Genomic DNA, 13559 nt, shown 5'->3' with positions numbered 1-13559 from the left:
TTGCGCGAGAGAAAGAGGAGAGCCTTTGTCGATTGAAGAGCAAAGCTAGCACATTGACTTTGCTAGCAATGTTGACAATGAGGATGCCACCGAATTGTTCAAGCAAGCTGATGCTGAAGTAAAGAGGGAAGAAAAATCTAGGAAGGAAGCACAAGCCAAGATGAATGCTGACAAAAAGATGGGTCGTTCCCGTGGTGGTGAATGTAGTAGTACTGGTGGTGCTCCTAAACGGGGCAGTGGTCGTGGTCGTGGTGGTGAATGAATGCATTCCTAGTTTATTTCTTTATGTTGTGGTAGACCAATGTTAAGGTTAACGGTTGGAAAAATATATTTTTTTTAAGGTTTATGGGACATGTTTTCGTATTTTGGACAAAAAGTGTTGGTTTTCTAGTTGTTGAATGAATGGTTTGTTTAGCTATGTAAAGTTTCAATACTTACGCCGACATGCTTTTGTAAAGTTACATTGCCGACTAAACTAGAGACGACAAGGTTGTGAATTTTCAGACTGCCGGCTCTGACAGCGGAATTGGTGTAGTTACCAGGGTCGGCAAGGTAAGCAGATTAATACCTAGGCGGTTGTTGTACAGCCGACAAGGTATTATGTTATCAACCTTGCCGACTATGTGTTGCTGAAAATACCTTCTCCTGATGCCTAAAATCATCATAAGATCGGCATGGTTATAAAATATGACCTTTCCGACTATATCATAGCCGACACTCTAGTGACCAAATACCTTTCCGACGGTTATACAGAAGAAAATGGACTCCTGATGCCTAAAATCATCATAAGGTCGGCATGGTAACAAAATTTCGACCCTGCCGACCAAACTTAGTCGGCATATTGGGGAAACAAAAACCTCGCCGGCGAATTCAAAATTCAAATTTTTGCAAGTACAATTGCATTGATTGACTACCATAACGGCCAAATTTGGGAACCTTCCTATAAATACACTACTTCTCTCTACAAAACAACACACAACTATTTGCGTATACTCTCCTAAGCTCATATCATCATACACTCCATCTAACTCACCCAATAACTCTCTACATACAACAATGACATCATTTTATTCAAATGAAGATTTGGCAATCACCAAAGCTTGGCACGCGGAAACTCGAGTTAGACATCAGTCCTCCGTAAGGGTGGATGTTGTAACCTTTTGGGCTAGGGTATACAACAAATTTAGGCAAGAGTTTGAGAATCCTAATGGAAGAAGTGTTCAACAAGTCCATGATAGGCACCTAGTCATCGAAAATGCGATAATTGCTTATTTAGCTCTCCAACCCCGGATTTTCAACGCTACCAACTTCAACTTGTCCATTGAGTGTTTTTGTGGTTTATTTTACGTGATCCATGTTGTTTGATCTTCCTACTAAACACCACTAACAAATTAAGTTTGTGTTTTGTATTTGTAGCATGAAGTTGTCAAAGCGCGCTACTTGGAGGAAAAGGGGGAAGCATTCGCATTCGATGCAAGCTATGAATTCATGGTCTCCAAAATCCCGGAGTATGCCCCGGACTTTATGCAGGCCGTAGATGACTGGGATTCCTCCAACGAAGATTGATGGTTTTAGTGTAGGTTTTGTGGGTAGATCTCTATGTAAACCCTCACGAGACTATAACTCGTCCACTAGGGTCGCCTACGGGTTCAAAGGCTTGATGCACATGCTAAGTGCATTCGTTTTTCCGTCGAAAAGGAGTTAGATTTTATGTTTCAATCAATGTAGTAACCAAAATTGCATGAATAAAGTGAATTGCATCTATTAGATTTCAGTTTTCTTTTTGGGGATAACTAAAGTCGGCAAGGTTGTAAGATTACTACAGTGCTGACTAAATTATAGTCGACAAGATAAGAAAGTTAATAAATGCCGACTACAGATAACCGACAAGGTAAGAAATCAATACCATACCGAATACCGACGCATTTATAACAGTCTTCTGTGTCAAAAATAATAAAGCCGACATTTTCTTCATTCGTCGACCTTGCCGACCGATATTGGTCGGCATGATCTTCATTAGTCGACCTTGCCGACTTTTCATACTTTCAGAACTGAAAGTGTTGATTTCTTCTTTGATTTTGAATATGATTTCATACAACAGATTTACAATCCCCTTTTTAGAAGTGTTTCGGTTGTGTGCTTTCATTTTCGTTGCAAGAGATATTCTCAAAAAAAAAAAAATTCATCAAAAATCATCCCACAAAAGTTCAATCAAAAACAAAATTTCATAACTTAAATTCATAAGTTTTAATCTATTCAATCAATTTAAACTTAATTAATTAATCTAATCAGAATTTTAGTGTTAATTAAATAAGGGTAATTTAGCCATTTAGAAAATAAGGGTAATCTAATCAGAATTTAAACTTCTCTCACAAACCATTTCAAAACAAGTGTTGCTTTCTTTTCCATTCAAAACCAAGACGCAATTGACTCTCTTGGCATGTTCTCTAGCCCAATTCTTCGCATCAATAGGTAAGTCAAATACCAACTCATTCGCATAGTGAGTAGATGTATCTTCGAACAACATACCAATCGGAGAAGGTTGATCATGCATTGATATAGGTTGTGATTCCATCTACAATAAATGTAACAACATCAATGCAATCACAAATAAGTTCGGTCACATAATAATTTTATCGGGGAAACCGAAATCATTGTTTGGTTGGTTAAGCAAGTTGCAAAGCAACCGAACAAATAAAAGGAACCGAGTTCGGTAACATGTGAATTTTATCGCAACAACCGAACTAATAAAAGGAACATAGTTCAGTTACTTTGTATTTTATGTAGATAACCGAACTAGACACTGGAACTTCAGATTTTTTTTGTTTGTTAAGTTCGATTGGTTATGCTGTTAGGTTCAAGTTTGCGAAACAACCGAACTTATTAAACATAGTTCGGTTAGATAGTTGGTACATGCCGTTTGCGAACCAACCGAACTGTATACACTTGGTTAAACTTTATTTTTACGTAAAGTTCGGTTAGTTGCGAACCAACTGAACATAACACTGCATCTCAGAACTTCCATTAATGTGGAGTTCGGTAACCTGCGTGTTTGGATAAAGTAACCGAACTACATCTTCAAATGAGTTCGGTTACTTATTCATCTCACAAGGCAACCGAACTACACCTCCAGAACAGTTCAGTTACATGTTCTTCATATAATGTAACCGAACTGTGCAAAATCCAGTTCAAAAATTTACATTTTTGGGGAAGTTTTTACCAATTCAACATACATTATCTAAGTTTGGAGCATACCTGTTCACCCAAATACTCTTCCTCCGGTTGTGGTTGATAAAATCCATCATTTTCATCTTGAGATTCATTTTGGGGAAGAATACAATCACCATCTAAGAAATAAGCCAAATCCGAATCATTTTGAAGATTAACAAATATTCTAGGAGAGGATGGAGATGAAGAATCAGATGAGTTTTCATCACTTGAATACTCAAAGGGGGTGAATTGGATTTTTTTTTTTTATTTTCCATGTTTTTCTCCTTCATCTTCTCTAACTCTACTCTCAAAATAATTCTACTCAACTAATAATAAACCCATTTTTTAATTTAATCTCACTAATTGTTTTTAACTAAATCATTTCACTAATCATAACCTAAATTAATTAAGAGGATAAATTAGGTATTAAATAAATAACTAAATATGAGGTGACCTAAAATTACTTCTAATGTTTTTACCTAAAAATAAAATCATGGTCGCCTGAAAAACCATGGTCCCAAAAAATCGTTCTTTGAAAACGTTAAATCTTACCAAAAGCTAGTCAAACAAAAAGCTAGGTAGGTTATCCGGGCCCAAACAAAAAGCTAGTCTTCCTTCGTACGCGTCGAAGTGGAAATACAGTCGAATCCTGCTTTAGCAAAAAAAAAATAAGTGGCAGAAGCAGCAGCCCTCGGTGTCTCTTTCCCTCCTCCAGATTCCGAAAGAGAAGCAGCAATGAGAGAAACTAAAAGCTTCTGACTGCAATATCTGGATGCTTTTTTAGGTTTCTCATTCAGTCTAAACTAAAGGTACTCTTTTCTCTCCTTTATTGTCTTCAATTTTTCATCACCGCCTACTGCAACAACTAATTCGAGTGAACTACTATCATGCTTTAGGAATTTCAAAGTATTTTTTAGACTATACTTTGACCTTAGATTGCTTAGTTAATCGGTTTCATGTTGATTTGTTTGAGTGGATTTTATTCAACGTCTTTCAATTTGTTTGAATCTACGAGTCTGTTTAGGATTTTGATATATATTCTGATTGATTTTTAGGGAAGAATTTCTGATCTTCTGTCGAAGTTCATGGATCAGAATCATAATAATTTTAGCAGCAGCTGTAGTAGTAATAGTAGTGGTATTGATACATCATCTCCAAATGTAAGCCAAGTGGATGAGATTGTTTTTCCTGATGCGGTTCTCAAGTACATAAATCAGATGCTCATGGAAGAGAGCAATGAAGAGACGAATTTTATCTTCCAAGAAGACTCACCAGCTCTTCAAATTGCAGAAAAATCATTTTATGAAATCCTCGGCGAGGAATACCCCACTTCTTCTCCTGATAGCAACCCTGAAATTCAAATTGAGAATTTTACTCATTACAGTGGTAGTGAGAATGCAGCTGAAACTAGTTGGAGTGGTGAGTTTGGTGCATATGAATCGTTGGCTAACAATACCCAAAGTGTTCCCAGTGATTGTACTTTTCAGGCGGCTCATCAATTGTCTTACAACCTTTCAAACAGTTTCAATTCTGCTGCACAAGGACTAGTGGAGTCAGGGGTGGGTAAGGTTCGGGTTCTAGATGTGCATTCAGAGAGTGAATCCATTTGGCAGTTCAGAAAAGGTGTGGAGGAAGCAAATAAATTTCTTCCAGATGATAATAACCTTATCATTAACCTGGAGCGTAATGGTTTTTTTTACGGTGAGAGTAAAAAAGAAGGCGGTGAAGCCGGTGATGTAGTCGTTGAGTTGGACAAGGATGTGCGGCAGATTTCAGCGTATGGGTCGAGAAAAAAGAAAAATGTGCACAGGGAAGATATAGAGTTAGAAGGGCAGAGTAATAAGCAATTGGCAGCAGTACAGACAGCAATGTTTGATATGGTACTGCTTTGTAACGGAGAAAATGGGGAGAAGGCGAATTCAGTTCTCCGTGAATCCTTGAAAATTGAAACTAGCAAGAACTCGCACCAAAATGGTGGAAGGTCCCGCAGTAAGAAACAGACTGGCAAAAGGGACCTGGTGGATCTACAGTCCCTACTCATTCTTTGTGCACAAGCTGTTGCTGCTGGTGATGGTACGACTGCTAACGAATTGCTGAAGCAGATTATAGACAACATTCTTCCCCTTCTGGAGATGGTTCACAAAGGTTAGCTCAGTGCTTTGCCTATGGTCTTGAGGCACGTTTGGCTGGATCCGGGAGCCAGATTTACTCATCTCTCCCGCACAAGACACCATCAGTTGCTGATTTGCTGAAAGCTTATCAGCTTTTTATGGTTGCACTCCCCTTCCAGAATATGTCAAATATCTTTGCAAACCTAACAATCAGTCATCTGGCTGAAAATGCTACCACTCTTCACATTATAGATTTCGGCATCCTTTATGGTCTCCAATGGCCTTGCCTTATCCGACACCTTTCGAAGAGAAAGGGTGGCCCACCTAAACTCCGGATTACGGGGATAGAATTACCTCGTCCTGGTTTCCGTCCAGCTGAAAGGGTTGAAGAAACAGGTCGTCGTTTAAGAAATTATGCCGAAGAACTCAATGTTCCATTCGAGTACCATGGCATTGCTCAGAGATGGGAAACCATTCAACTGGAGGATCTCAAGATTAATAAAGATGAACTTCTTGTCGCCAACTGTGTGTATCGAGCAAGGAACTTACTTGATGAGAGTGTGATATTGGACAGTCCAAGGGATGCTGTTCTGAATCTGATAAGGAAGATGAATCCCAGAATTTTCGTCCACAGGATTGTGAATGGTACCTACAATTCTCCATTCTTTGTTACACGGTTCCGGGAAGCTCTCTTTCACTTTTCTTCTATGTTTGATGCGCTTGAAACAACTGTCCCCCGCGAAAATCCTGAAAGGATAATGATTGAGAGAAATTTCCTTGGAAAAGAGGCTTTCAACATCATAGCATGCGAGGGATCAGAGAGGGTTGAGAGGCCAGAGACTTTTAAGCAGTGGAAATTAAGGAATAGAAAGGCTGGATTCATGCAACTCCCACTTAACACGGATATCATGAAGAAGGCGAAAGAGCAAGCAAGATTATACTACCATAAGGATTTTGTTATAGATGAAGATAGCCGGTGGTTGCTGCTAGGATGGAAGGGAAGAATCATCTTTGCCATTTCTTCTTGGAGGCCATCGTAAGACTTTTTAGTTTTCTAACATCCTCTAGTACTTCTGTAACTACTGGTTTTGGTTTATATACATTGTAAAAAGCCACCATTCTAAGGGTTGATCATCCTCTGAAGGCACATGGCAGATATGGGTTTTAAGGAGTACAACCTAGAGTAGTCGTTGGATGATCTCTGTGGTGTTTCTGAGTGGGAACCAATCCTTTGGAGCCCTGAGAGATGGTAAGACGTGCCTTATTTTCAGGAAAGCCACTTGTTCTTTTTCTTTTAAGATGCATCGTATGTTTATATTCACTTCAATGTTGGAAAACTGAGTTGGAGACTTATTTTTATTTTTGATTTTTGTAGGGATTTCCTGACAGAGAAACAAACAAACTATTGCTGATCAAGAATGGAGGAAATATTTTGTTGTACTTGTGTAATATTTTCTTTAGACCGTGTCGTTATGGATCCCGTTGCAGGGGAGAAAACCGATTAGAAACCTGTCTTTTAACTCTTGCTTTTATATATTGTCGAGGACTTGAACTATCTCCTAGTAGCAAGTAGCTGATATTGTCACTTGCAAATGATGCATGACCTGGGTTGGAGTTTATATTACCGTCTTTTGGATTTGACGTCGGAATATTATAATCTGGTAGTCCTGCTTTCTCATTATTTTTCAATTTCTTCATTTTCCAAATCAATGCACCACCAATGAGACCTTCTCCACGACCTCAAGTCTTCAACTTAAGCAGTCTGTTTGACATAAACTTCTTTTGGTGGCAAGACCTTTTAATTTAAGAGTATACTGCTCATGCTCTCTTTTTTGCCCAAGGTTAAATATACATTTTCAGTTTACTTTTACTCAAAGAAGAGTCGGGTGAAACTTAACTCCAGTACGACTACTTCTTAAAAACTCCAGTATGACACATTTTACACCCCACCAAGAAAATCGAAAAATGCATAAAGTAAAAAACCATGAATAAAAAGTTTTCTAGACGGTAACTCTGAATGCGGGTTTATAGGAAAAAGTTATGTCATCTTATTTTTGCATTTTAGTTATTGAGAGTGTCATGTGAATCAAATAGTTATGGTGATCACCTACACATTTTTTTCTTTGAATTTCATTTTCTTTTTTTGGTTACTCATAAAGACGTCAGATTTTGATAAGAGAGACAATTTAATTACTCCCTCCGTCCTAAATTATTAGTCCGCTTTGACTAAGTCAAGATATTAAGGAGACCGGAGGAGTGTACAAAATTACTCCTATTAAATGATATATTATTACTAAAATTAAAAGGAGTATATGGGGTATGTAAGAAAAATACATTGGTAATGATTATATTTATAGAAATATTTAAATAAAAGATAAAAATAAAAATATTTATGGATTGATTCAGTAGATTTATTTCCTATTGAGGAAGATATCATTTAATATTTAGATTGGTGATATTTAAAATAATTTTATAAATGTAAAAGTTTGAAGGATATATTTGAGAGTTTGACTGAAAAATATGGCTATAAACAGAAGCTGGATAATATTTTAGGACAGACAAAAATAGAATAGAGAACAGAAATTTTAGGACAGAGGGAGTACAATTTTCTACTAATGTTTATGCTGTTAATTACATTTTTAATCAATTCTTGAATTTGTCCACAAAACAACACATGACAATATTACTGGTGATTTGAGCTTTATGAATCACAATATCTTTAGTTTAAAAATAGATAATTTTCATAAATGTTGATGCATACATCAATTTAAACCACCTAGTCAATGGTTAATTTGGTACCATTTTTTTTAGTAACTGGACTAACTCTGTACCACTTCTCTAGGCCATACCAAAATTACTTACAAAGTTCTCTTGAATTAGGTCAGTTACAAAAATAAATAAATAAATAATAAGTCTGTTCTTTTTTTCCAAAAACGAATCAATTAAGAAGAAATCTTGGTGATGCTTTGTTTGTTCTCTCAAGTGTAGGTGTATATAGTACGAAATCCAACCCACATTGTTACATGAAATTTTCCCATTTATGACTCCAATCCGAAAATAAGCCCATTTATGACACCACTACTAGTGATAAGTGATAACTCTCAAGTACAGTGTATTATGATGACAAGATTAATGTTTTAGTAGTATCTATCGGGGCATAATACAAGATTATTACACATTGATTATTTTGTGAGCTGTCGAATTAATTGATTATTTTGTGAGCTGTCGAATTAAATAAAATATTACACAAGTACAACAAGGAAAATCTTCCAAGCTTCAACGGCATTCATTCTTTCCCTCTACAGATCCTACATATACTCACCAATAACCATTGTGTTTCTGACAAAAAACATCTCTTTCTTTCCTATCATCGTGTGTTTATTGTCTGCTCTTGTTTTTTCTTTTGTTTCCATGGCAAGGAAGAAGATAAAACTTGCTTATATTGCTGATGCTAATGCAAGGAGAGCAACATTCAAAAAGCGAAGAAGTGGCTTGTTGATGAAAGTAAGCCAATTGAGTACACTATGTGATGTGAGTGCTTGTGCAGTCGTGTACGGACCGTATGATCGACAACCAGAAATATGGCCACAGCAACCGGAAGCACATGGCGTGATCCAGAGGTTCAAGAGATCGAGAGAGGAACAGTTCATGAATGCCAAGAAACAATTAAATCCAGAAAGCTATACTAGAAGTCGGATTGGGAAGATCAACGAACAGTTTTACAAACACCGAAGAGAAAACAATTATATGGAGCTGAACTGGATGTACAATTATGCTCTGACTGGTCAGTATTTTATACCTGATGGTGCCTTAGATGATTTTGCTTCGTTGCTTGGAGACAAAGAGAAACAAGTGAAACAAAAATTGGAAAAATTAAAAAAAGCTCCAACAACAGTGGTACAAACTACTGCGGCTAATACCGGTGGTGGTAGTTCTATTTTCACTGCAACCAGTGCTAGTGAGGTTAGTACTATTGACATCCCTAATTTTATTAATGCTGAGGGATCTGGTATAAATGGTGGTACTGTGACTGGCGGTGCCATGTATGGTGGAGTCGCCAACCATCATAATCAAGATTATGGTGTTATTATTAATGGTACTGGTGGACAAGAAATGTTGGCATCAGATGCAGCTGTGGGAGCCTTACAAAGCCAACCATTTTTCATGGATGCAACTAACCCACCTTCTGTTGTTCAGTCTGGTGACCAATTAATAGAGAATTATCTTGAAGGTTATCCGAACAATGATCAGATGCTGATGCAGGGAGGCATTCCAACACCATATATTAACGATGGTTTCCTTGAAGTCGCCAACCATCATAATCAAGATTATGGTGTTATTATTAATGGTATTGGTGGACAAGAAATGATGGCATCAGCTGCAGCCATGGAAGCCTTACAAAGCCAACAGTTGTTCATGGATGTAAATGAACCACCTTCTGTTCTTCAGCCTGGAGAACAATTAATAGTGAATTATCTTGAAGGTTATCCGAACAATGATCAGATGCTGATGCAGGGAGACATTCCAACACCATATACTAACGATGGTTTCCTTGAAGACATCGCCGTTGCCTCCAGCAGTCGGATGATGTTGCCTGCTAATAACTCTTTATGTTCCCATGAACACTATCGATACAACCATGAACAACATTCAGATGATTAATTTCATCAATGGGCAGTTTTATCCTGCGAATGGTTTTTGAATATGTTTGTTTTCGTTTGGTTTATTTGTGTGGTCATATTCTTGAAAGAACATCTTTCCGTTGAGTAGGTCATTAGGGTTTTCTTTCATGTTTGTGTGGGGTGTCTTGGATAATAAAACTACGCTTGAAATGATAAAAGTCTCATGTAATACTTTCCGATCTATGAACAAATTGATCTAATACAAATGAGATCTTACATCCATTTTCCTGGAAGTGTATATACGGTTTATTGTCATTTAGATTATTTTCCCCCACGAATCTTACTACATTTTATACCCGTTATATTTTGTTATTCTTTACTTTGGTTCCAAAAAATTGTAGACATATTTCTAATTAAGAAATGTATAGTTTTGTATAACCATTAAAGATCGTTCACTTGGCCATAATATTGTACCATGGTAGAAAATAGAGATGATTTGAGAAAATAACATATGCTGTCTACCTTGCCACAACAAAAAAGTAAAATACAAGACGAGTACAAACAAGTGCAGCAAAGGGAAAAACAAATTCGATAATGGAGCCAAGGTTATTCGTTAGATTTTTAGTGAGGTAAACCAAATCTCTTTCAGAATATTCACAAATAACTAAAATTTTAGTATTATTATCCAAAGTTGTCCCTAGACAAAAACGTGAATTTTTCAGAAATCCTAATAGATTTACACTAAAATTTAAAAAGAAGTGGGTATCATGCATCCACGTGTCTCTAAAAATCAAGCATAAAAAACAACAACTCAAACACCTATTTTTTTCATCGCAAGAGTCAGTTTTCCTCTGCTAAAAGACGGATTCGGCATGCTCGAGTCTCCTTTCCACTTGATTCTATCCAACTCTTCCTATGTTTAGAATTTTTCTGCTTTTCGACCATCCCACTGAAGATATTCTTCATAATATTTTCTTTCCCTCCCTTGTTTACCCCTAATGATGTACTCATCTGCAGAATTCAATCAGCATTTTTCTCACAAGTCAAGGGTTTTCTGCTAGATAGTTCTTCAATAGCTTAAATCTTCTTTGAAATATCTATGCCATCATTGTCTGTCTTGTATTCCGACTTTTAATATGAGCTTTCACCAGTACCCACTGTTGTAGGGTTTTAATATCATGATATTGAGCATTACCAATTTCCTCTTTACTATTATCTTCCAAAATTTTGGGCAGGTATAGGTGCAGCATTTCCACAATCAAGTTCTGATTCCAGAATTCAAAATGGGCTCAAAAAACAAATAAGAACTTTCTTAGACAGTTTCTCTTTAATTTCTACTTGAGTTTTTAAATCTTCTTATACTTCTTATTTTTCATTCTCGTTTTCTGTTAAATTTTTAACCATTTTTGTTTACAGAAACAACAATTAATTGGATCAACAACTAGACAATATATCTACCATCTTACTTTGAGAAATAAACGATATTTCTCGTATATAACCGCTTACCCATGAACCTAGCTATATCGAAAAATTTGATGGGTGATGACCACCACAATGTATCAAAGTAACCTACAATAATTATAAAGGCGTGGAACACCTCTAATGATTAGAGATTACTTCTGCCGACAAACATTTATATAGTGCCACAAAGGATAGTTACGATACTCAATAATTAAGTCTAGTATCGTCGTCAAAAATATCCACAGATTATATGTATGCATACAATAAGGATGTTAAGAGTCATAAGCAATTAAACCAACGGTTTTAATTAGACATGTTGCAAATGCCTCATTGTAACTATAACTACATGGAAATAAACAAATTGCCTTAAAAATACACCAAAAAAACGTTTCATCCGCAAACCAGTATAAGAAAATTATGTTATAATTACAAAATAATAAACCAACAACGTTAAAAGACTTGTTGAGAACTCTTTATCTGCAAACTAACACCAATATGAAAAAATTATGGCATAGTTACATAACAGTAAATCAAATGTGTTAAAATACTTGTCAATACATCAAATGTGTAAAATTAAATACTTGTCATAATTAAATATTGTTTACCTTTCCAAAATAAACAGTAAAATATAAGAGGAACACAAATAAGTGCAGTAAAGGGAAAACAACCTCGGTGATAGAGCCAAGGTTATTCTTTGAATCTTAGGTGGGGTTAAACCAAATCTCTTTCTAAATATGCACTTTTCTACTCCACAAAGAACTAAAATTTCAATATTATCATCCAAAATTGTCCCTACAAAACATTAATTTATTTAGAAATCCTAGTAGATTTATACTAAATTAAGAAAGTGGGTCCAATGCATTCATTTGTCTTTATATGTCTCTCTCACAAAGACTAACCAACCAAACAAAGCAAGAACTAAACGTAGCTAAAAACTAAGAAGCAAAAAGAATCTCAAAAACCTATTTTTTCGTTGCAAGAGTCATTTTTTCCTCCACCAAGAGTATGATTTCGACCGCTTGAGTCTCCATTCCACTTGATTCTATCCAAATCCTTCTATGTTTTGGATTTTTTTTCGTTTTTCGACAATCACAGTGAAGATATTCTTCACAATGTTTTCTTTCCCTCCTTTATTCACCATATAGTAATACAATCACCTGCATAATTTTGTCAACATTTAGCTCACAAGTCATAGGTTTTCTTCTAGGTATATTTTTTCCGATTGCCTTTATATTTTCATTGTCTGTCTTATATTTCGAATTTACTTTTAATACGAGCCTTCAGTACTAGTATCAACTGTTATCGGGTCTTCAGCATGCTTATCTTGAGCATTACTAATTTCCTCTTTATTATCATCTTCCAAATTTTCGAGCAGGTATAGATGCAACATTTCCATCGTCAGGTTTCGACTCCATAATACTAAACGGGATCAATAACCAATAGAAACTTTCTTAGGAAATTTTCCTATTCTACTTTCATTTTTGATCTTTTCGTGTACTTCTTTTTTTTTTCTCCTCGTTTCTATTAAAAGTTTAACTTTTTCCTTCAAAACAACAATAGTAAAATGGATCACCAATTAGCCAGTATATAATCCATCCTTACTTTGAGCAAATAATAATTTTTCTCGTAAATAATTAATCTCTTGTCCTAGCTATATTAAAAAATTTGACGAGTGATGACCGCGGCACTGATTCTTTTTGAACCACAGTGATTATAAAAGCGTATATACATCATTAGTGATTATATAATACTTCCGCCGACAACTTTTGATATAGTGATAATAAATGACACACAAAAGTTTAGCACAATCGTCGTCAAAAAATCTACAGATTGTACATATGAATAACAAGTATGTTAACAATCATAATTAAGTAATTGAACGAACGGTTTTAATTAGACATGATAAAAGCTCCTCATCCGCAACCACCAACATGAGATAATTATGTCGTATATTGAAAACTTTGATGCGTGATGACCAAGATATTGTTTCATACCTAGTGAAATTAAATAATTAAAAAGTCGCATACACATCTTTAATGACTAGAGATTACTTCCGCCGACAGCATTGACATAGTGCCATAAATGATACACAATAATTAAGTATAGTATCCATAACAACGACATGAGAAAATTATATCGTAATAAACAAATTAAC

At 35.8% G+C, this 13559-nt stretch overlaps 1 pseudogene; it reads left to right on the top strand.

Moving 5' to 3' along the window:
- Positions 1 to 4032: 4032 nt before the first annotated feature.
- On the top strand, positions 4033 to 6940 carry LOC113296784 (annotated as a pseudogene).
- Positions 6941 to 13559: the final 6619 nt, after the last annotated feature.

This window comes from Papaver somniferum, chromosome 7, assembly GCF_003573695.1.
Source record: "Papaver somniferum cultivar HN1 chromosome 7, ASM357369v1, whole genome shotgun sequence".
Lineage (NCBI taxonomy): Eukaryota > Viridiplantae > Streptophyta > Magnoliopsida > Ranunculales > Papaveraceae > Papaver > Papaver somniferum.
The sequence above is the reverse complement of the archived record's forward strand: the minus strand, read 5'-3'. Positions and strand labels throughout refer to the sequence as shown.